We start from the raw sequence: 25,252 nt of genomic DNA, 5'->3' as shown, positions 1-25,252 counted from the left end.
CCAAGATTGCTTAAATAGGTTATAGCATTTTATGTGGCATGTCTCAGCATCTCCAATACAGAGGAATGTCTGTCCTATCAGCTGTATAGGAGCACTCCTGACATGTGCTTCACAGTAGGATGTCTGCTTATTATATGGGAGTGTGGCGGTCAGTTCCTCAGTGAAAAGAGCTACTCTATTTCATGTGAAAGCATGGTTTCTGTAACACTCCTTTATGGATGAAGAAATGGACCTTTAGTTATTTTTCACCTACTGTCTCCAGCTGGCCACTATCAACTTCCTCACAAGCTCTTTGGGTTCAACACAAGGCTGTGCTGTAACAGTTTTGGGAAGGGCTATACTGAGTATGGTTACACAGTTTTGAAGGCAAGGCATTTACAGAATAAAATTGGAAATCTTCCCTTGTTGCCCCAAAGAGCAGAGATGCTATATTTACACACAAAATACACATGGATCTCTTATGAGTGAAGTAACAATACCTACTTATAACTAAGGCTGTCAGAAAATTGTGGGCCATGGTTTTGTTATGGAAACTTCAACTTTTAACACACACTGAAACATTTTATAGTTGCTGCACATTTGAATAGTGTTGCAATCTTATGTGTCATGTCACAGTCCCACTCACATTTGGCCTAGCTGCCCCTCTGTCATGATGGAAAGGTGGCTGGACCAAATTTGAATGAGTGATATTGTGACCTGGTACACGGAGTCACAATGCCATACAAATTTGGCCAGGCCATCCCTCCATTATTCTTGACTTTGAGAGCCAAGTAGGACATATGGCTTCTCTTTTGTGCTGCTGCCCTGCTATGCAGGTAGGACTGAATGCTTTGAAGGCAGGTGCTTTAGTATTCATGTGTGGGTGTGTGCCCAGGGTTGCTGCTCCTTGTGGGGAGTATGGAAAAGAGAGAGGTCTTAATTTCTCATCAGGAAACAAGTTGAGAGGAAACCTGAGACTAGACCAGGTGTGTCTGCCAAGTGCTACACTGACCTGATGATTTCTGACCGCACCAAAACTGCAACTTGAACAGACTGTGTCTGCAACTTTTGAACCAAAAAATCATGATTTTCTTGCAGCTTTACCTATAATTGTTTCTTTTCCCCCCACACATCATTGTCAAAAATGACAGGTTTATCCTGTGACAAAACTTCAAAATCAGCCTGATATTGGGAACAAAAACCCCTCACTTATTTTCTGAATCTGTGCATGTTCTCTTCCTGCTGGCTATACCCATACCATTTAGCTTTCTCTTACCTTGGACTTACAGCAGGGTGTCTGTACATTGGCAGTGTGCTTCATAGCTAATTAGAGGCAGAACTCCCATTATAGTGGGAGTTGAGTGGCTAATTTCTAGAGTATTGTACTGAAAATTTACCTCATAATAAAACAATATCCATGGAAGAAGGGTTAAGGAGTAGCAAAATGGTATCTTTGATTTAAGATAAAAACAGTTTCCATATTGTTTCTAATCTAGAGCACACATGGAAAGTTTTTACACACACATTAAAATGTCAGACCTGGGCAAAACTGTAGAGATTGCTTTTGCAAACTATAAAATATTTGTGTAATTTTACAAAGGATAAAAATGGTCAACTTGGGCACACAACCTAATTTCCACTCGCATGGCAGAAAGATCTTACAATGTATTGACATGTGAGCACAAACTCATAGAAGATGAAAAAGAAAAAAAAAAAAATTAAAACCACTCATTGGAACACCACACATCGCTTGTGTATGACATTGAATAACTGCGTGAGCTTGGGCAAGTCACTTCGGCCACCAATTCCAGACCTGTTTGCCTAAAGGTGGTGACCTAAAGCAACATCTAGGCACCTAAATAAAAGTAATTGTATTTTCAGAGCTGCTGACATCTACAAATCCTATGGACTTCAGTGGAACACAGGGGCACTGAAACAATTTTTATAGTGTGGATGTTGAAAGCCATAAACTGTAAACCTGTATATAATGGAATCCACTTCAAGCAAGGGGGTGTGGCAACACCTCCAGCACTTATGGCGGGACATAAAGGTACTCAACACCTCTGAAAATGAGACAATTTATTTAGATGCCTAAATATAGATGTTGGTGTCTAATCATAGGAAAACAAGTTAGGACATGTTGGCCCTAGTCTATTTGATCCAAGGTTCCCCATCTATAAAATGGGCATAAAATATATGTGACTCTAAGGTTGTTGTGTGAATCTCAATTCAGTAATTTTTGTACAGAGTTTTGGGGTCCTGAGTGAGCACAGCTGTGGATAATATTTTTATTATTTTTAGCTATTGGTTCTTCAGCCAAAGTTGGTTCAGGCTAGAACAGCAATGGATGATGGGAATTGTAGTGTAATGCCCTTCAATTTAACACAGGGGTCGGCCTCTGGCACGCGGCTCGCCAGGGTAAGCACCCTGGCGGGCCGGGCCAGTTTGTTTACCTGCCGCGTCAGCAGGTTCGACCCATTGTGGCTCCCACTGGCCTTGGTTCGCTGTCCCAGGCCAATAGGGGCGGCGGGAAGCAGCGTGGGCCGAGAGATGTGCTGGCCACTACTTCCCGCCACCCCCATTGGCCTGGAGTGGCGAACTGCGGCCAGTGGGAGCTGCGGTCGGCCGAACTTGCCGACGCGTCAGGTAAACAACTGCCCTGGCCCACCAGGGTGCTTACCCTGGCAAGCCGTGAGCCAGAGGTTGCTGACCCCTGGTTTAACATGTGGCATAACAACAAGTGAAAGGACACTGTGGAATGCCCAGGTAATCATTCAGGCAGCCAGATTCATGCAAACTTGGCAAGTAAGGAGAAGAAAGCACACTAGAAATAAGGGTTTTTGTTTTGTTTTGTTAATTTTAGTTTATTATAAATGTTATATTTTTTGTGTCCACACAGTCAGAGGAAGCCATAAGACTGAGTCTTATGTAGTTTTAATAACAATATGAAGTATTCATTGGTGTAAAAATATTTTTAATTGTGAATACTTCTGTGAGATTCCATACATTTTGCACCCAAAGTAGTACTTTCAAAAAACTCAAAAATGTGTTGGTTTCACGTTGAGAGCCAAATTCAGTGAAAATCTTTGCTCCCATGAATAGTCACAGGTTAAGTCATTGTGGCAACACACAGAATCTGATTCTTAGTTGCCCAGCTTCGTGTGTAGTCATTTACAGCAGTGAAAAGTGGAAATAAAAGCCTACTGCAGTAGAATGTAACATTTTCCTTCAACTTTATGCTGATGTAGAAGGCTATGCAACGTGTAACATTATGAAGAATCTGTGCCCAGGTGTGTACAGATGTTTTATTAAGAGGAAAATAGTAATTTTCAGGTTCTAGCATTATTTTTGATTTCTTGCAGATATTAACCTAATAAAATGCTTTACTTTATGAAGAATTTAAGCAAATTATGTACCACAATTTGAGTACACACTAGTAGTTTCATTAAAATCTTTGCTGCTGCTCTCATTAGATATACAGTTGCATATGTTTTTCTGAGTCAGGCTCTAAGTTTTCTTTTCTATTAAATCCCTTACTCTTATGACTAGTCCCATTGACTTTTCTGGAACAACCTGTGAAAGAATATGTTAAATACAAATTAGCCTCATTTTTTTCTTATTGGTTACATGCTTGACAATGTGGCACCTTTGTTTGTTTTGAAGATTTTTGTTAATTTGCCATTTGTATGTCTTCAGGTAGTGGCCCAAATTGTTGATTGATGTTTCTGCAGGGAGTATATGTCTACATTGGGGGGAAAAGTGTGTTCTTAATTAGGTTAGCTAACTCAAATTAAAATAGCAATGAAGACATGTAATAATATAAGGATTAATGTGTGTTCGTATTGTTGGACTGACTTCCTTCAGGTTCTTTTTCCTATCTTCTATTGATGATTTAGACTTTGAGGTTCTTTTGTCAATCAAGAATTTTGTCTGTGAAAAATTATGACACTTTCATTTTGAAGGTGCAACTCAGTTTTAAGGTACAGTACAGTATGTTAATTCAAAATTACAATACAGTTCCCATGCAGATATTTACACAGAGGTTGTTCTGAAAGCATTGTTCAGAGATTTGTATTTTACCAATGCTTACAAGGACAGAGAATCCTTTTTCACATATGTGGTTATATGTAGAATTATTTTCTAAATTATTTTAGAGAAATCTAATCCTGCTGTCCTGGTCATGAAGAGATCAGGATTATTTATTATTTATACTGCATTTTCTTGAAGAAATTAATATTTTATTATTAATATTCATCATAAATAAGTAATTTGTATCTTTTATATCATTAATGACATTGGACAAACATACTTTCAGCTGATTGCAAATGTGCTGCTGTGCAAATGCCAGTTGTGATAGAACTAGTTTACTTTATTCCATTTGTGTAGTTTTAATTACGTAATAAAAAAAGGCATCAAAAATAATTATGTACTGTATTCTGGAAGAAGATTATAAAGCCAAACCATATGGAAACATAAAGAATGCTAAAAATAATAGTGACAGTTTCATGCCTAGCTCAAAATAACCTCCAATACTTGAAAATGTTGGCATCAGCAATATTCAGATCATATTAACAAATGTTAATTAAATATGTGCTGATAACAGTGGTTTAATTGCAGGTACCAAAGTCTGAGAACCAGCAAACACCTGTATGAAAGGCTATCCACTGAGCTCTAGATAAATAGCATTGTGCTGCATGACACTGATTTTTTGGGTGTAGATTTGAAGCTCAATTAAGTTGTCAGTAACAACTTTGTGAGAGACATCATTCCAAAATTTCATAAATTTATGAATAAAACATAAGCTAATTTCACAAAAAGTACAAAACTCTTTCCAGTTACTTCATACTGATAGTTCATATTTTAAAATAGCTTTTTGTGCTGATATTGTTTTGCTATGCAAATACTGCTAAAATGACACTATACAATACCTTATCGTATAAGTAGTTTTTATTATATTAAAGGCATAACAGCAGAGACAGACCTTATTTCTCTAGTGCCTTAACAACTGGACTAAAGATTATAACTAGAGCTGTCAATTAATTGCAATTAACTCATGCGATTAACTAAAAAAAATTAATCGTGATTAATCACAGTTTTAATTGTACTGTTAAACAATAGAATGCCAATTGAAATTTATTAAAAGGTTTGTATGGTTTTTCATATATTTTCATATATATTGTATTCTGCGTTGTAATTTAAATCAAAGTGTATATTATTTGATTACAAATATTTGCACTGTAAAAATGATAAACAAAAGAAATTGTATTTTTTAATTCACCTCATACAAGTACTCTAGAGCAATCTCTTTGTCATGAAAGTGCAATTTACAAATGTAGATTTTATTTTACATAACTGCCTACAAGTCAACTCAGTCCTATTTCTTGTTCAGCCAATCACTAAGACAAACAAGTTTGTTTACATTTACAAGAGATAATGCTGCCCTCTTCTTATTTACAATGTCAACAGAAAGTGAGAACAGGCATTTGCATGGCACTTTTGTAGCCGGCATTGCAAGGTATTTACGTTTGTATGCCCCTTCATGCTTTGGCCACCATTCCAGAGGACATGCTTCCATGCTGATGACGCTCGTTAAAAAAATAATGTGTTAATTAAATTTGTGACCGAACTCCTTGGGGGAGAATTGTATGTCCCCTTGTAGAAGGGCTCGGCTGAGGCTCGTCCATCCGCGGGGCTGGGGGGTATCCCACCGCCTAGCAATAGTTCGCTATGGGCCCAAGCCCTGGGTCAGGGCTGGCCAGTAAACAAACAGTCAGGATCTTGGGCCTTTAAGCAGGGGCTGAGCCAATAGTTCAATATGAGCTCGGGCCCGAGGTCAGGGCGGGGCAGCAAACAAACAGTCTGGAGCTCAGGCTTCTGAGCATCTGGTGTGAGGGGGGAGACTGCCACACATGAGTGGGATGGCAGGGGGGATTAACCCGGAGCCCTAGCAGCGGCAGAAGACTCGCTGCTATGTCAGTGGGGATCCTGACCGCAACACACTGACATTGGTTCTGACCCTGCTGCGGCCAGGCCAGTGTCAGCTGCCCCCAGGCTACTTCTGGACTCCCCCTCGTAAGGTACCTGGGTTTGGCCGGTGTCCTCGGCGATTTCCAGCACCATCAGTTCTTCTGGGTAACCAGCGAAGGGTAGGCTCGGCTGCTCCACAGGGTAGGTGGCGAGGGGTAGGCTTGGCTGGCCCAGCCAGTCCTCGGGTCGACCACGGCATGCCGGCGTTCCCCAACCCGGAGCTAGGCCACAGGGATCTGGCCTCTCCAGCGGCTGGCTTTCAAGTGGAGCTTTGCAGCAAGGCTTTTCTACTTCCTGTCCTGCGCCATGACCTCTGGGGGGCGGGCACAGGACCCACTGGCTCCGCCCACGTTGGTGCTAGGGGAGGCTCGTCCCTCCATGGGGCAGTGGGGTATCCCACCGCTTTGCTACACCCCTGCTCTGTTTTATCTGCATTCTGCCGTATATTTCATGTGACAGTAGTCTCGGATGATGATCCTTGTTTGAGGATCACATGGGGTTAAGGTATGATTATAGATATCCAGACACCTGCCTGGAGGCATCAGTGCATATGCCCAGAGGCAGAAATTTAGGTGCCTACTAGGCTTTTACAGTGAAAATTTAATCACTAGGTTAAGGTGCCTACAGGGTTAGGGTTTTTTTGATGTTTCCCATCCACAGGAAAAAATGAAATTTCTACTTTTCATTCTGAAACAGAATTATTATTTTTATTGGAATTTTCCACAGAAGGGAAATTCTGACTTTTGACCAGCTCTATTCAATAGCTCATCCATATGTTCTCTCACCAGTTCTTTTTCATATCTGCTTTCCAGCATCCACAGTCCGAATATTTCCACCCTTATCCTTTGCAGTCAATTTACAGCCTTAACTGCAGCTATTTACATAATACACCGACACACATAACTCGGCAATGACTGTATGAAACTTAATGGAAAACAAAGCCCAAACGCTGACAAGTAGAGTTAGTAAAAAATTGGGAATCAAGAGGTTTTAACTTTGTAGTGACCCGGGAAGGAGAAATTGAGGGGAAAGGAGCATCATTTTGAGGGATCGCCACTTTATTTTTTATGGGTGGAAAATATTCTATAAAATGTTCAGACTCTTTTCTAATACAGTAGTGCTGTTTTTATTTCTATCTACCTAACATGTCAGGTACTGTGCTTATGGCAACCCAATGTTCCAGGCAGTGGGACATGGAAATTAACACAATATTACAATTTTAAGAAAAATCTGAAGTATCTTTTCAGTTAAATGTGGCATAACTAAAAATCCAGGATGATGTGATACAGTATAAAGATTGTATTGACACTTGTTTGTAATGACTGCCGTAACTCACACTGAGTAATGTGGTAATGTCAAACTCAAAACAATGCAAACTTTATTGCACACCATCAAGTGTTCTTTCACTTACTCCCCGTCTGTTTGACTTTCACCTTCCTACAGGTCATCTGCTTAAAAATAGTAAGGAAAACAACTATATTAAAACTATTAAATTATTTTCAGAATTGTTGTTTTTATTCTATTTGAGTGTCTTACTAAAAAAAACAACCAACCCCAACCCCGAAACAACAAAGAAAAACTGAATAATGGAATAGTCAAGGCAAAGCATTACAGTTATCAACTCCCCCACCCTCTCTCCACACAAGATACAAAACAGCTGCAGAATGTTCCCCAGGCCCCTGTCTCTGCCCCGTCTCCCCTCAATCACACTCCGGATTACATTTTTATAGGCCTTATCTCCATTCAGTAACAACCAACATGTAAAGTTACCCAGAATGCAGACATTCATATTGAGATGGAAGCCTTTGAAAATCAGCGTCTTTTTTATTGGAAACTTGTGCTGCTAACCTTCCTACTCTGTGAGTTCCATTAATATAGCCATTACTAGGGTGACCTGACGTCCCATTTTTAAAGGGACAGTCCTGTATTTAATCCCTCCTGCAGGTGTCCCGACTTTTTCTTTAAAACTGGCAAATTGTCCCCTATTTTCTGCTCCCTGCCCCTTCAGTACTGGCAGTCCTGCTTCTGTCCGGATCCCTGCTCGCCACCCACCAGTGGTGAGCGTGTGTGTGGGGTCCAGTGGCCAACGAGGGGAGTGGGTGTGCAAGGCTCGTGGCTGCTCCCCCTGCTGGTCCACCCATGCAGCCCTCGCTGCGTGCCAGCTCTCGGCCAGCAGGGCCTTGCTCCCTGTCCCATTTCTGGCCAGCACTGGCTGAGCTCTGTGAGCTGCAGTGGCTGTTGAGTGTGGGCAGGTGCCAGGCGGCGGCTGGTTACATGTTGCCTCTGCTGTCCACCCATCACCCTTTACATGCTCCCCCTCTCGCTGTCCTCTCCCTGCTTTGCCCCTTCACCTCCCAGCCCCGCTGCTCCTCCATATCCTCCCTGGTGGGACGTGTCTTACTCCCAGTGCTGGGCAGAGTGCTCAGCTCTCCAATAGCCTGGCTATCAGGCTCCTTCCTTCACCCACTGCGTCTGTCTGGGCCAGTGCCTTGGGAAAGCCCCAAACCCTCCAAACTGGGGCACTGGCCAGGAGAGGCTGAGCCCTGTGTGTGCCAAAGCCCTGCACAGCACTGGCAAGGACTGGCCTCTCCACCCCTCTGCTAGCTCTGGAGTGGCAGGGTGGAAGCGATTTCCAGCCTTTTCTTGCCCGGACCCTGCAGGATCCACAGCACCCTCTTCACCCACCACCTGCCCCCGCCCTGGGTCCTGCCCCAGGGACTGAGGGGCTGCTCGATCCTCCCCTGCTGAGTCACCTCTCTGGTCGGGTTCTCTGAAGCCACTGAAGTCAGGTTCCCTGGGCACTGGTGCACAGTGAATTCTTAGAGCTTAACCCCTTCCTGCCTGTGCTGTAACCAGGTGACAGGAGGCGGCTGGGTTATGTCAGTGACCAGCAGCAGCCTGGAGGTGTTAGCTGCCTTTCGACACTGTGTGAGCAGGAAGGGTTGAGAGCTGCTTCCAGCCATGGTGGGGTGGAGGGGGGGAGAGGGTAGAGATGAGCTCCGCAAAGACATGGGCCAGATCTTCCTGTCCCCACCTCCTCCTGCCATGTGGCTGGAAGTAGCTCTCATCCCTTCCTTCCCACACAGTGCCTAAAGGCTGATGCTGGCCACATTCTGGTGTGAATCCTGGAAGAAATCTGTGAAGGGGAAGCATGTGACCCTGCATTCCCCTTCCCCATGTGTTGCCTCAGGAAGATGTGGCACCATGTATCAGGAGAGAAGGGTTCATCCCAGGGGTCCAGCCAGGCATGGAGGGTGGAGAGTGCTGGGCAGGGAGGGTCGGGTCGGTCGGTCACCTGTGTGAGAGAAGTGTACGGGAGTGTGTCTGTGTCATCCCTTCCGATGCGATCCCTAAAGCCTTAAAGATAAGAAGGTAAATAAAAGGAATCCAGCTATGCAGTATTTCTTTTTAACAGGGGCTCAGTCAACTTGGGGTTAATTTGCACTGCATAGTTCTGATTGATTGCCCTTGAACTTGCTGGAATGCGAGTAATTTTACCAGGTGTCTTGTATTCAGCATAGGGAAATATGGTCACCCTACTTTATAAATTTGGGCTGGTCAAATAATGAAAATCTAATTTGCAAGTGTTTTAATGGATGAAGTACTCAAATTCAGTTCACTGTTACTTGTAGGGTCATACTATTCTTTATTTGCAAATCTTCATTTGACCACCGGAGTTCAATGGTTGTGAAACTCATAAGTTTCATGTATTTGTATTGGAAGTGTTATTTGGCATTCTCCTGATGATAAGTTAGCTATCTAATCAGGGGAAAAAATAGATCATTCACTCAATCACACATCATGAATAGTCAAAATGAACACCTTATGAAAATCCCATACTCTGAAAAGCAGTCATCTGAACTAAGTGACAAATATTTATGGCTGACGAATACATTCAAAGAAATTAGGAACAGAACGATTTACAAACCAAAGAAGCCCCAAATTTGTCCCTGTTTCGATTCAATAAATATAATCAAACCAGAATCTCTAACAATAACAAAAGATGTGTGTCTCTTCTGTATATACCCACCAAAATTTTACTCCTTGGTTTCTGAAATGTTATCACTCGGTTTCTAGCCTGAGGCCATATTCTGTAACCAAATTTTCCACGAGGCATTGTGCTATACAGAGTAGTAAGTGTTTGCAGAGTTGGGCACAATTTTATTAGAAGCTATGGAATAATTTAAAAAGAAAAACAAAAGAAGGTCTTCTTTTCATATAACTCCTGGTCCAGCAAAGAAAAAAGTGTGTGAATAGTACCAAGTAAACCAATGGGATTACTGATGTGATCGAAGTTAAACGCATGCTTTGGCTTTGCTGGATTTGGCCATAATGAATATTACATTGTATATTCCAGTTTGCTGGCAGATATTTTATATTTTTCTCTTGTTGTTCTGACATATTTGCATTTTCAATGACATAATTATTTGCTAAAAGTCTTGAATGGGGCTCAGGGTTAAATAGTGCAGTTATTCTGTGAATGTGTTGAATCAGAACAATGCAGATTTGGATCCTGGTCTCTCCCTCCCAAAGATGTGCAAGAGCAGACTTATTTGGCCCTTTTAACAATGAAAAATATAAGATAAATTCCAAACTTGACTGTCAAAGAAGCCCATCGGATACATCAATGATTAATTTGGCCCTAAAATTTCATTCTGGTGTGAATCCTGGAAGAAATCTGTGAAGGGGAAGCATGTGACCCTGCATTCCCCTTCCCCATTTGTTGCCTCATTATCATTTATTCTAAGTGGTTCAGCTCCACATGTCTGTGGACTTCTGCCCACTCAAGTCCTCTCTGTGTTTGGCCCTCTGCCCATGTGTTAATATTAAAGTGGGGGGAAAAGTAAATTCATAAAGAAAAGGAACAAGAAATAGAAGAGACAGAGATTAAAGAAGAAGAGAAGATAAATGATGAAGACGAAGTAGAGAAGAGTGATACTGAGATTTGTGATATTATTATTATTATTATTTTATTTTATTTATTGTATTATTATCCATGACTCAGGCAGTGTTACACACTTTGGGTGAAAATTTGAGGACATCAGTATTGGCTAAGGGAATAATTGTGCCCCTTTTATTTTGAGATGTACTTTGGTCTGCAGCTAGTCCCATTGAAATCAGTGTAAGTGGTCCACAGAATAGTTGCACAATGAATTCTTTTTAATATGGCTACTTGTGGAGCAAGGTACTAAATCACACGAGTAAGAATGGCAGAATTGGTCCCTACATGAATAGATCATATAAACATGGTGTGGCTACCTGCTCTTAGAGCTGTCTAGAGGACAACAATTGAATTTCATGGCAAATTTTGAGATTTCAAAGTTTATTATCATTCTGCATTGGAATGAAAACAAAATCTTTGAAACCTGAGCTTTTCAAGAAGATGCATGTGTCTTGGTGTTTAGGGCCCTGGAGAGACAGAGGTTCAAGTGCCTCCTCCACCTGAATCAACAAATGGAGTTTTTCACCCCATATCTCACCAAACCAGGCAGAGCAGGGATTTGAACCTGTCTCACACACCCCCGAGGCCAGTGCCCTAATGACCACAAATGTTCTGCCTGGCTCGACTTACTCTCCCATACAATAACACAATCCCATTTATCCAACATGTATTGGGGGGAGAGGGGTGTTCAAAATCATCTTATTAAATTAGGGTTTGTCTAGTAGAGCAGCGAGTGATTTTTGAGGCAATCAGTTAGGAAGCAGGGAGATCCCACTGTGGTCTGAATTAAAGAGAAATGTGTATTGTGGAAAAAAAATATCTGAGTGGAATAGCTGCAACTTTAAATGGTTATTATTTGAGGTTCTGCCTCTGGAAAACTATTTTGTAGGCCTTTGGTTTCATACAACCTGACTTGAGATCTGACCCAAAGCCAAAGCCCAGTGACTTTGCATGAACCCTTTGAAGAGGAACAGGATTTGGGTACAAAAGTTCTAGTCATGCAGCATAAGTTGTCTTCATAGTATATTATGTAGTTTTTGTGTTCAATTAATTCAGTGTATAGGAAATGAAGCCCAACATCAAATGGAATGCCAAATAAATTAGAAGGAATTTCTCTATTTCCTGACCTAAATTTTGTGCTCAGGATGTATTTTAAGATTCTGCTGGTACCTAAGAACAGATAGCATTTTGTTTACAAATTTTGCAGAAGTGTGCTTTTCTTAAAATATACATTTAATTTGTCATCTCCATTTTATTATTTGTTCAGGCTTTGGAATACTGAGCAACTGCATAATACATAGTACAGTTGGCACTGTCTGGCCTCCAGTGACAAATTAAACTCCTCATTGGAGATGCAGGACTATTTGCCAAAACATCACCATAATTGTCCCATCCGCCTTCATTTCTTACTAGTTAATCCATATTTCCCTTTGTTACTTTCCTCCACTATTCCCTTTGTAGTCTCAGGCAAGTCACTTAACCTCTCTGCTAAAGCTTTCCCATCTATAAAATGGGAATAAGAGGGGTTGTGAAGATTAATTAGCGAGTTAGTATTTGAAAAACACTTTAAAGATTAAAAGCACTAGATAAAGGCCAAGTAGTGTCATTATTATTCTCAAAAGTGTTCTCTTAAATAGGAGGGGGAGATAAGTGATACTGGGGTTCTACTGATTCAGATTGATTAGGGCCCTGTGAAAATTGCAATTTCACAGACTGCATGGAAGTTGTCAAATTCTTCAATACTTCAATTTTTCCTACAGCAGGGTGGCAGAATCGGGCATCCACACAGACTGGTCTCATGCCCCATGCGGCTTGTAGCACACAACAGTAGTTCACGAGGGCTTCTTGTCAGTTTTATGTGAAACCCCAAACTGCTCCTTCAATATGATGCTGTTGTGCACTACGAACCACACTGAGTATGTGACCAGGGCGTGGGGAAACCTGCTTCAGCCTCCCTGCTGTTTGAAAAATCTCAGCAGTTCAGTTGGGATTCGAAGGTGAGTTTTATACAAAGAAATTCAGCCGTGATTTTTCACTGACTGCATTCTGTGCTTATTCAGTGAAATTTGCTAGTTTACCCATGACACTGCTGTGAATTTTCTTTAAAAAATAAATAAATAAAACAAAAAAAAAATCTGTGATTTTCACAGGACTTTAGCTAAATGCAGTTCTGCACAATATACTTGCATTGGGAGACAGGAAGATATGAGTAATAATAATACCTAGCTTTTACATAGCGCTTTTATCAGTAAATATTAAAGCATGTTACAAAGGAGGTCAGTTTCATTATCCTCATTTTACAGATGGAGAAACTGAGTCACAGAGCAGGAGGTGACTTGTCCCAGGCAATTCAGTAGCCAGTGGCTGAATTGGGAACAGAACCCAGGTCTTCTGAGTCTCAGTGCAGCCACTAGGCACCACTACCAGTACTTATATGGCATTCTTTATTCAGGCTAATATACACATTATAGCTTATCTGTAATTTTTAATATAATATGAATCCTGTCCTTAGAAGATTTCATTTCATACCACCCAGAATCTATAAAGCAAAGAGAGAAAAACTGTGACCCAGTGAAGAGGGGAACAAGGGCAATAAATTCTAAAATGTGACTTTGAGTAAGTCTTTTGTTTTTAATCTGATCCCGTATACATGTATTTTAAATGTAGTGCTTCATTCCGAATGCAAGTGGAACTGTGAGAGATATTGGGAATAAGTATTTTAAAGTAATATTCTAGAGTCTGTGCATTGTATTCTGATTATGCTTTACCCTTCCCCCGCCATCCCCAATTGGAGGTAATTCCGTAGTGCTATAATTAAAGTATCTTTCATTCTTCAGTGGCCAGGACAAGGGGAAAGAGAGGCTAATGGCCCAATTTGGATATCATCACATAATGATAATGCCTGTTCAGAGGAAGGTATCATTATTAACATGGAGATTATTTTAAACATATTGTAAATGATTCATTTGTCTTCTGCAGCTGGAGCATTCCATAAGGCACAACCAAATTGTGGTATTTATGTACTCACCCTGGTCTTGGGTGGGGTGAAACCATGTCACCCTGTAGGGAGATTGGGGAGGGATTGTGCCTCATGGAAGCGCAGTTCCAACATGAAGAGGGGCTGTACACCCTGTACCATCCCTTAGGATGATGCAGACTGTTCCTCAGGCCGGTGTGGATGGAGATTGAAGTCCTACATACCCTGCCAGCCTCCTCTGTGTACATTCCTTAAAGGCACACTGAGGGAAAGCAGTCTGTGAAGGGACTGCAACTGTGACAGGGCCTTCAGAACATAAGAATAGCCATACTGGGTTAGACCAATGGTCTGTCCAGGCCAGTATCCTGTCTGCTGACAGTGGCCAGGAGCTTCAAATGGAATGAACAGAACAGGTCAATTATTAAGTGATCCACCACCTCCCTTCTAGTCTCAGTTTCTGGCAGTCAGAAGTTTATGGGTACCCAGAGACTGGGGTTGCATTCCTGACCATAGTGGCTAATAGCCATTGATGAACCTATCCTCCATGAATTTATCCTAACTTTTTTGGTCTTCACAACATCCTATGGCAATGAGTGCCACAGGTTAACTGTGCATTGTGTGAAGAAGTACTTCCTTATGTTTCTTTTAAACCTGCTGCCTATAATTAAGGGCCTTGGATGGGCTGCACAAATGAAGGAAGTTCCATGCCGACTCCCTGCCTCCCTTAGCTCACACCAACGCAATGGCCTGTCACAATGTGGCCCTAGTTTTTTTCTGAACTTTTAAGCATTTCTATTCATAAATGTATAGGTCTCTCTGGAAACCATGTTTGCGGAGAGGAGAAATTGGAACAACATTTTTCATCTATAGGTACTTTCTTACCACTTTGTCTAATTACCAGATTATTGCAAATGCTTGGTGACCTGGGTTTGGTTTGGAATTTACTTCTATTGAAGATCACTTCGTGCCTCCAGTATAGACCCTCCTTCCAGTGCAGGGAAGCAGTAGGATAATGAGGGTAGGCATCAGTTACAGAAACAGTTTGGGGATTTGTGCAGGAGGATGAGAGAGGGCAGACAACCTAATCAAAGCAGCATATACAGCTACCTAGTAGGGTGCTACTAGATGACACTATTTGAAACAGGACAGACTTAAGGGGATTAATGTGGGAGATGAAGATAAGCAAGATTAACAAAAATAAAGCTACACAGACTCAGGCATCACTGAACAGCTGCTGTCTCTAGTTACCCAGATTGATAACTTCATGGTTCCTTGGCATCAGAGTATACCATAAGGGGGCCATAAAATCCAAGATGAGAGTCCCACAGCCAATTAAATTCTTGGAGAGAGTGTAGCCATTGTAGAAGTAATAGCTTGTATGGGGACTCACAGAGGCCATCACATTGTAATCATCTGGATTGTGTCTCCTTTAAGGCTCTGAAAATTCTGCACTATTCAGGCCACTTAGAAGGCGATCTCTGCCTTATCTCCTTTTCCAGCATCACCCTCCAGTGTTACAGTGTGAATATTCTGACAGCTGGAAGTGAACTAGGTACTGGCCAGCCACTGCAAAGCTTTAAGAGGGTGTGTAGAAGCTAATGGACAACTCAGCTTGTGGCCAATGTTCCCATCGACCCATCAGTTCATCTGCCTTGTCCCCTGTAATTCAAAACAAAATAACACAATAGGGTATATTGTCTCCTCTGTTACTTGTTATGCAGAAGTAAGCTGCTCTTTCTAGTTGGAGAGCTATTGTCGCTCTCAGAGAGAAATCAATTTTAATGGGTTGAATGGGGAGACAGATACAGATGCATAGAGCTTCACAGTCAGACTAACAGAGAAAAGTCCAGCCCATTTCGGCAACAGACTAATGTCCCAGTTCCTGTTGGTTGGGTCCTGCTGAAGACGAGCTGAGGGAGTGCTGCAAAGGAGCGAGAATGCATCTTGCCAAACTTCCTGCTCTTCTTCAGAAAGGGGTGCTGCATACCCGTGGAATGAGTGCAGCACAGATCTCCTCTCCCCTGCCTCTCCTCCACACAGCTTCCACCCAAGACAGAGAGAGACCAGGGGAAAGAATCCTTCGAGTAGAAGCCTAAGGGGTGTTTACGGGGGCAGGGGAAATTGCAGGAAGGGAAAATGGTGGAGAAAAAAGGGACAAGGAGAGATTCGGATAGAAAGCAGATTAGAGAGGTAAACATGATGGAAAAAGAAAATATCAGAAGGATAAAAAATGTGTCTTGAAAAAAAGACAGCTGAGGGTTTTAGAGGAAAAAAATAAATAAATGATGAGATATTATATAAAATGAGTCTGAGAGAAGAAAAGACACCTTATGACACAAAAGAAAATAGTTGAGGCTTGGAAGTGAGAAAAGGTTGTAGGATGAAAAATACCTACCAACATGGAGCACCATTATACAATATTTATTTGTTAGGAAGTTTGCTGTACTTGAGGTTTTGAATCTGTTATCCAGTAGTGGTTTGACTCTTTACACAAACCAAACAATACCTGAAATATTCTTGCCCTTAAGTCAGGGAGAGGTGCTCTCGCGTCCCAAGACGTGACCCTCTTTGCATCCTATAGAATGCTGAACATCCTAGATTTTCCTCTGAAAAAATGGACTGGCATGATAGTTTATGACTCTGAAAATGTGACCCTTAAAATGTGTTTGATTTAATGTATTATTCTCAGGAAGTAGCAGAGCTGGCTTTAGCTATAAAAATGCCTAGGAGAATCCTAGAAGTAAATTGCAACTTGGACTTCACACTCATGCAAGGGAGCAAGAAATCCCTTTTACATGAGTTACCTGGCAGAAATTTCCCTCCCCTCCCTCCTCTTCATAAAACACAAAATTCCACCTGTCCTGCAGAGGGTGCATTCCACTGACTAACACTGAGTTCCTGAATAAAAGGCTTTCTCTCCCGAGAAGAGAGGATACTATGTTTCACCAAAGCTGCCTTCTATAATATCCTGCTGTAAATAGTACCTAGGAATGTGACATAGTCAAATAATTGTCTATTGTTCATATTGGTTTTGTCACTATCTGGCATTTAATTCATGGTTTGAACCAGCACTGTAAAAATCTTTTATGATACACGGTGGATGAGTTTCCCATAACAAAAATAAAATTGAACCTAAGGCAAGAGCAACCCACTTTAGTCTCTAAATGAGTAAGTGCTATTAGCCGGGGAGGGTTTCATCCCTAGCCCAATAGGGAGATCTTCATTTTTATTTTTGTTTATATTGTATCCATTGCTGATTGTCCGATCCCTCTGTGTCTGACATGGAGAACTAAGAACATTGGTAATACACTTCCTCCATCCCGTACACAAAATATTTGCTGCCTTTAGGTTCTCAGCACTCCTTACCAGCTTCAGTTGACCAAAAAGGTTTCCTACATCCGCCAACCCTGGGATTAAAGTAGATTTTTCCTCCTTTCTACTCCTGATTTTCTGCCATAGGAAATACAATAAAAGCAATGTAAATACATGAATAATTAAATAATCTCCTCCCCACGCACCCACAATATTTGCTAACCTTAACAGCGTGTGGTTTTCTTTTTCCATTTTTGTTTCCCACTTTCATCTTCATCATTTTCTCTTTCTTCATGGATGACTTTTTTGGCTATCTCCTTCTTATTATATTTTTCTGTCCCATTCTTTTCTCTTCTCCTTCCATCTTTTCCTCTTTACAGCCACCTAATACTTCTGCCAATCAGTCTTTTTTTTCTTCATCCTTTCCTGATGCCTGCTTCTCTCCCTCTCCTTTCTTTCTCTTATTGGGTCCTCCTCTCCACATTTCTACTTTTTGAACTGATTTCTATCATATACAGGTTTTACAAGTTGGTTCAATGGCTCTCAGCACCCAGACGATACAAATTGTTCCAGCCCTCCTGCTCCAGTCCCTCCATCCTTCTTTTCCCCTTTCTCCCTATTCCTTACATTCTTCCCTGTTTCGCTTGAGTTTCCTCTCATTGACTGTGCTCCAAAACCTGACTCAACCTTAAGCACTCGGTGTTGCAGCCACCATTTGCCTTCCGACATCAGCTTCACTTCAAAATCTGTCCTACCCTGAGGTTTCGTGCTTTAGCATTTGCAAAGTGTTCTCTCCATGCAGCTCATGGAACTTTTCTTAAATCCCTGCCCTGTCTCTTCCCTTTGGAGGTCTCCAACATTGTGGACCAGCCCCCAGGGAATTAAAGCATCAGAACTGGTATGGTTCAGTATATGACCCTGCTTAGCAAACGTGTGCCAGCTCAATTCACGTCCTGCATTTCATGAAATAAAATAATTTGATATGTCTTGCAGCAATTGTTTGTACAACTACCCTTATCTTTAGAAGCCTGGCCTAGGTAAAGAAGGATGTTAGTGAGGATTGTTCCTGGATTGTGTTCAGGAGCAGTAGGCAGATAAGGACAAGTGTGTTTTGGAGTTAACAAGATTCCTATAGCTACCAGCAGGGAAAAGTGATGAGTCAAGCAGTTTCAACTGAGTGTGGCTAGAAGCCAGATGCTCCCTTCCAACTAGGTAACATCTTTAACTTAACCTCAACAGCTTGTTGGACAAGGAGATGAATTAAAGTGCTGAATGTTCATGCTGACAGTGCTGCTAGATACAAAAGAAGCTTCCCATTGTGGCTGTACATCATGAAGTCCAGGCAGTTTGAAAAGGAGGCTGTAAAATGGGCTACATCAAAAACTAAAAAATTTTGCATGGATGTAAGGGGTGCTGATGTATGGAGACCAGCAGAATATATGGTACTATCTCATAAGAAGTTGCTGCAGTCCTAGGGTCAGATCCTCATCTAGAGTAAAATGTGTAGCTCCACTGATGTCAATGCAGCTATGCAGTTTTATGCTTGCTGACGTTGTGGAGTTTAATCCTGTACTATTGAAGTCAATTGGAACTTTGTGTCGATGTTAATATAAATAGGATTAAGCACTTAGCCCCCAGAGTCAAAAGTACCAGCAAGGGGAGTTTTCAGGTGTTGCTGATAGGTAGCCAGCCTGACTGCTCCCAACTCTCATGGAAAAGATTGGGTGCTGAATTTCCCAATAATATGAAGATTGTCTGTCTTCAGTAATGCTTGGACAGTTTATTGGGAAGTATTTTCAACAAATTTCATAGGTTTGTTATGGTTATGTTTTACTCTGGGGAGATGAAAGACAAACTAGGTTCCCCCCCCCCCTCATTTCTCCTATGAAGCCCTGAGGTTACTTCACTTTAGCATGGTGTTACAGGTTGCAGGTCCAAGTGAACAAGATGTTAATCCTAGCCGACCTTTGCCCTGTCCTTGCACAGGGAAAGGCTAAAAGAATGGCTGCTTGGAAGATAAAATGAGAAGAATACCCCTGAAAAGGGAGGGCTTCACATCCAGGGCTTACAGGACTGGCTTGAAGCACAAGCCAGAGGATATTTTCTTTTTATTTTCTGATTAACACTAACCCTTGAGGAAAAGATCATGTTGACTAAAACTGTTTTGTTTTGTTTGTTTTACTTTTATCCTGGGTCACTCCTTCAGGTGACAAATGGTCACCATTCTTCTAGCCAAGATGGACTAGACAATACCCACTTTGGAGTCCATCTGTGAGTCCTTCAGCATTCTGTCAAGTGTTTAGTGTGCCCCCTCCATCATACACCTCACCCCTCTTAGCTACAGAGGAGGAAGACATCTGCAAATTGAAAATAGGTTTCCCAAATGGAAGTGCAGTACACTCCCACCGGGCCAGCCCATCATTGCTGTATTTATTTTGACATCACATTTGCTCTTCCCATCCAAACAAATGTCTGACTTAAGAATATTCATCAACATTTACCACTTCTCTGATGAAATGCTGTAGCCATAATAATCAAAGTAATTTTTAATGAAAAATGAATACCTAATAGCCTCTGACTGTGAGTTCTGTAACCTGAACAGTGATATAGTGAGTTGCTTTGAAGCTTTACTATTAATAAATCAAAGTACTAAAGCATAGTAGCAGGCCAGAGTATTTTCCAAGACAATAATGGTTGCTACTAAAAGTCAACAACAGGGGTATCTGAAATAGGAATTAGGGAATTACCATACTGAGCCAGACCAGTAGTCCATCCACTCTGGCATTCTGCCTCTGACAGTGGCCAATATCAGATGCTTCAGAGAAAAGTGCAATAACTCTTGTAATCGGAATTATGGAATCACTTGCCCAAAAGGGATTTTTCCCCCCTAACTCCTTGCTGTTAATAATTGGCTTATACCCTTAAGCATGAGGGTATATAACTTCATATAACACAAGAACTAGGGATCACCAATGAAATTTATAGGCAGCAGGTTTAAAACAAATATAAGGAAGTACTTCACACAACGCACCGTTAAACTGTGGCAGTTGTTACCACAGGATGTTGTGAAGGACTAAAGTATAACTGGGTTCAAAAAAGGATTAAATAACTTCATGGTGAGTAGGTCCCTCAATGGCTAGTAGCTGAGATGGTCAAGGATGCAACCCAATGCTCCGAGTGTTCCTAAGCCTCTGATGGCCAGAAGTGGGACTGGACAGCAGGGGATGATCACTCAATAACTGCCCTTCTCTGTTCATTCCCTCTGAAGCAGCTGGATCTGGCACTGTTGGAAGGCAGGATAGTGGGCTAGATGGACCACTGGTCTGACTCAGTATGGCCGTTCTTATGTTATGGTCTTATATCCTTTATATATATTTAATGCTAATATAAATATTTTCACTAGCCATGTAAATGTCTAATCCTTTTTTTTTGAATTCTGCTAAATTCTTGGCCTCAATGATATCTTTTGGCAAAGAGTTCCAAAGATTAATTATGGATTGTGTAAAAAAAATATTTCCTTTTCTCTTTCTATAATTGTTGTCTTTAATTTGCATTGAATGTCCCATTGTTTTTGTAGTACAAAGAAGGATAAACAGGAATACCCATTTTTTTTAAATCTATACCATTTATTATGCTATATATTTATACTCTCTACTCCTGTGGAAGTCTTTCCTCTCTTCTGATTATTTTTGTCCCCGGGGTCTATTTCTACTGTTTTTTGTTGTTAATTTTTTGTGACGGGTGACCAGAACTGAACCCAGTATTTCAGGTGAAGGTGTGTCATTGGTTTTATATAATGACATTAGAAAAATTTCACTGTTAGTTTTCATACCATTCTTTATACATCCAAATACATTGTCTGTTCTTCTGAACAAAACTGCACTGAGTAGATGAATTTATTGAGCTGTTCACAGTGCTGCCATTGGACCTTTTTTCTTGAGTGGTTATAGTTCGTTTACTACTAGTAGTACTTAGCATTTCTTCAGTGCTTGTCATGCATAAATCTCAAAGTCATGTACAAAGAAGGATACATTACACTTCCTCTTAATACAGATGAGAAACCAGAGGCTGAGGCAGAGAAAGGTGAAGTAACTTGTCCACATACCAGGTTAGTGGCAGATGCAGGAATAGAACCCAAATCTCCTGGCTTCCAGTCTTGTGACCTGTACTCTGTCTCCCTAAAAGATTTAGATCTCAGACATTTGTATGAGTGGTTCAGATTTATTCCTTCTAATGTGCATTACCTTATATTTGTCAGCAATGAATTTCATATGATATTTAAGCTGCCCAATTGTCCAACTTAACAATAAGTCCCAGTGGAGTTTCTCACAGTCTTCTTTAATTATGACTAACTTAAATAGTTTAGTCATTTCAAATGCTACCACTTCACTGATCACCCCTTTTCCAGAACACTTAATTCCTATTCCAGGCCTGTACTTACCAGATAATGATACCGACTTCCTTTATCCATAGAGTTATTTCTCTGTGGTGTCCCCTCATCAGGCAGCCAGTGCCAATGAAAACGTTCTTTGAAGTCATCTCTTTTTAGTGATCAGGTGCTTCCAAAGATAACACCCAGGGGGAAATCCTGTTAGTTGACTAGTGCCACATAGGTCATCTGAGGAGCAGGCACTTAGCAGATGACTGTGGTGAAACAAAGTGACTGACCACCACAATCTGTGCAATTTCTGTCCAGCATTCTAGTTTTGTTTAACTGGTGTTATTAAATATACCAGTAGGGTTTTGAGTATTAAGAACAATACAATAATGGGCCTGAATCTCCTTAAACTGGTTTTCCACCTATTTAAAACCATAATTTTTCACAGATTTATAGATTTCCAAGGCCAGAAGATGAATGGGATCATCTACTCTGACCACCTGTATAACACAGGCCATAGAACTTCCAGCAAATGATTCCCATGCAATCTTGATTTTAAAATTTCCAGTGATGGATAATCCGCCATGGCCATCAGTAAATTGTTCCAATGGTTAATTACCTTCATTGTTAAAAATGTTTGCGATATTTCCAGTCTGAATTTGTCTAGCTTCAACTTCCAGACATTAGATCATGTTATACCTTTGTATGCAAAGAGACCAATATTACATATTTATTCCCCATGCAGGTATTTATAGACTGTAATCAAGTCGTCCCATAACCATGTCTTTGTTCAGCTAAATAGATTAAACTCTTTGAGTCTATCACTATAAAGTCTGTCATCTAATTGTTTAATAATTTTTGTGGCTCTTCTCTGAACTGTCTCAAATTTACCAACATCCTTCTTGAATTCTGGATACCAGAATTGAACACAGTATTCCAGCAGCAGTCACACTAGTGCCAAATACAGAGGTAAAATAACCCATCTACTCCAACTCAAGATTCCCCTATTTATGTATCCAAGGATTGCATTAGTCCTTTTGGCCACATATTCAGCTGATTATCCCCTACAATCCCCAAATCTTTTTCAGAATCACTACTTCTCAGGATAGCATTCCCCATCCTGTAACGATAGCCTACATTCATTATTCCAAATTACATACATTTACAATTAGCCACATTAAAAATTATATTATCCAGATTGCTCTGTATCAGTGACCTGTCCTCTTCATTATTTACCACTTCCTGAATTCTTGTGCCACCTGAAAACTTTATCAGTGATGATTTTATGTTCTCTTCCAGGTCATTGATAAAAATGTTAAATAGTGTAGTTTAATTTACAATGATATTTTGAGATCTATCAGTTAGACAGCTTTTAATCCATTAATGTGATTTGTTTTTTAGTCAAAATGTTGTGGGGTACTAAGTCAAATACCTTACAGAACTCTAAGTATATTATATCAGCACTATTGCCTTTATCAACCAAATTTGTAATCTCATCAATAAAAGATATCAAGTTAGTTTGACAGGATCTAATTTCCATAAACCCATGTTGATTGGTATTAATTATATTACCCTTCTTTAATTCTTTATTAATGTAGTCCCATGTGAGCTGTTGTATTATCTTTCCCAGGATTGATGTCAGACTGACATGGCTATAATTACCCAGGTCATCCTGTTTACCCTTTTTGAATATTGGCACAACATTACCTTTCTTGGAACATCCTCAGTGTTCTAAGACTTACTGAAAAACAGTATTAATGATCTATGAGCTCGTCAGCCAGTTCTTCTAAAACTCTTGGATGCAAGGTATTTGGATTTGCTGTTTTGTCATTCCACTACTACCACAGGAGGATAATAAACAGCAGTTACAAAAGTCAGAGTAAAGTGTTATCATCATAACTGCATAATGCATGACTGCATAATCTGTTTTTTTCCCAAATGCAAACCAGAAATATTTATTGACCACTTCTGCTTTTTCTGCATTATTTCTGATAATTTTACCATTTCCATCTAGTAATAGACAAATTCCACTGTTAGGATTCTTTTTGTTTCTAATACACTTCAAAAACTTTTTTTTAATGTGTGTGTGTCCTTTACTCTGCTAGCCATAGATTTCTCCTCATGTCCCTTTGTTTCCCTTATCAATTTTCTATCACTCCTAGCTTCTGATTTATATTTATTACTATCATCTTCTTCTTTGTTCCATTTGTTATATATAGATACATATTTTGTATAGCAGCCCTCACTTCTGCTCTAAACCAGGTTGTTTTTAACCAATACCAACTAAAGTCCATTGGACTTTTTCCTGATTTACAGTGGCGTGGGAGGCAAATCAAGCCCTGTTAAGTTTAGTTGCTTTACATTATGTTTGCTTCTTATACTATTCTAGTGGAAGTGAATGTGCCTTTCTACACTTTGCTTCTTTGAAGGGGCCTTTTTGTAATGAAATGATAATTCAGCATTGTTAATCTGTTTTATTTAAGCTGTCAAATATGATTATTTACTATGTCTAGCCTGATTTTTTTAACATAGGCAAATCTGGGGGCTAACACAAGCCCATCAAACTCATTTCATTTATTCTAGGCTGGAAATGAGCTCTGTTTTCCAGGGTCATAGGCAAGTGTATGAATTTATTTTATCTCCCAGATTACAGAATATTACATACAGTGAGCCTCATATTACAAAACAGCTACATCAGTCTCTAATTACTCAGATATACCTTATGTTGCACGATGATGCACCTTGAGAAAGAGCATGCAAAAGCACATTTGTTTAAGTCCTTAGATAGTTAACATTGTACATAACCTCCTCACAAATTACAGCCTCAGCTGCAGCATATCCATTAGTCTGAAAGAGAAAAGATTCCCAAGTGGCCCTGGTGCCTTTCCCAATTCCCTTGCAACTCACCAATCCTCTCAATGCTTTCTCTGCGTGTGGGGAGTGTTCAGTGCTAATCAGGTCAATGATCATCCCACGGCTCCCGGGACATGACAGGAGCCTATCACAGCAGTTACAGGATCTTCCAGATCTGAGCACGTTTGCTGAGAATCTCATGTTAAGAAACATTGCTTTGGTACTCTTTCTCTCACTGACTGGGAACCTCTGAGGATTTCAGCTTCTCTCTCTCTCTCTTTTAGACAGTGAGGAGTTCAACACAAACGAAAAAAGGCAGTACAGTATGCAGCTACCTGGAGGGTGTTGATAGAAAACTTAGATTGCCCCCAAATCACTGCTGATTTGACTGATGCCTCGGCTCTATCAGAGAAAGGATTTCAATTAAGGTAAGTGCTGCTTTATCTGGGGGAACTGCATCATGCTGAATTTCTGCATTGAAAGTTCTAACTGAGTAAACTGACATTCTGCACTGCAGCAAGACAGTCCGTTTGTTATGTCAGTAAAAGCCTTAGTTTAGAGATAAGTGTCCCATAATGGAACTATTGTTTTAAGAGAATAAGATTGTTAGACAGGTTCATTTGAACTGTTGGAAATATTTCTGATCAGATGGTCTTCTGAATCTTTCAAAAATAATTAGTGTGTTTGCCCACTTCTCTTCCCCACCCTTCTTATTTCTATCTTTCTTCTTTGCCCTTAATATATTTAAAGGAGTCTGCAAGGCAAAGATAACTTAATTTTGATT

At 40.6% G+C, this 25,252-nt stretch overlaps 1 protein-coding gene across 1 annotated transcript in view; it reads left to right on the top strand.

The window, feature by feature from the left end:
* CDH12 (cadherin 12) overlaps positions 1-25,252 on the top strand; it is a gene marked incomplete in the record, with an annotated part of 562,961 nt that overhangs the window by 219,574 nt on the left and 318,135 nt on the right. The window contains 1 exon segment of the mRNA XM_034761583.1: positions 24,753-24,896.

The sequence above is a fragment of the Trachemys scripta genome, chromosome 2 (genome assembly GCF_013100865.1).
Source record: "Trachemys scripta elegans isolate TJP31775 chromosome 2, CAS_Tse_1.0, whole genome shotgun sequence".
Classification (NCBI taxonomy): Eukaryota; Metazoa; Chordata; order Testudines; family Emydidae; genus Trachemys; species Trachemys scripta.
Note: the sequence above shows the minus strand (reverse complement) of the source record. Positions and strands in the feature narration are given on the sequence as shown.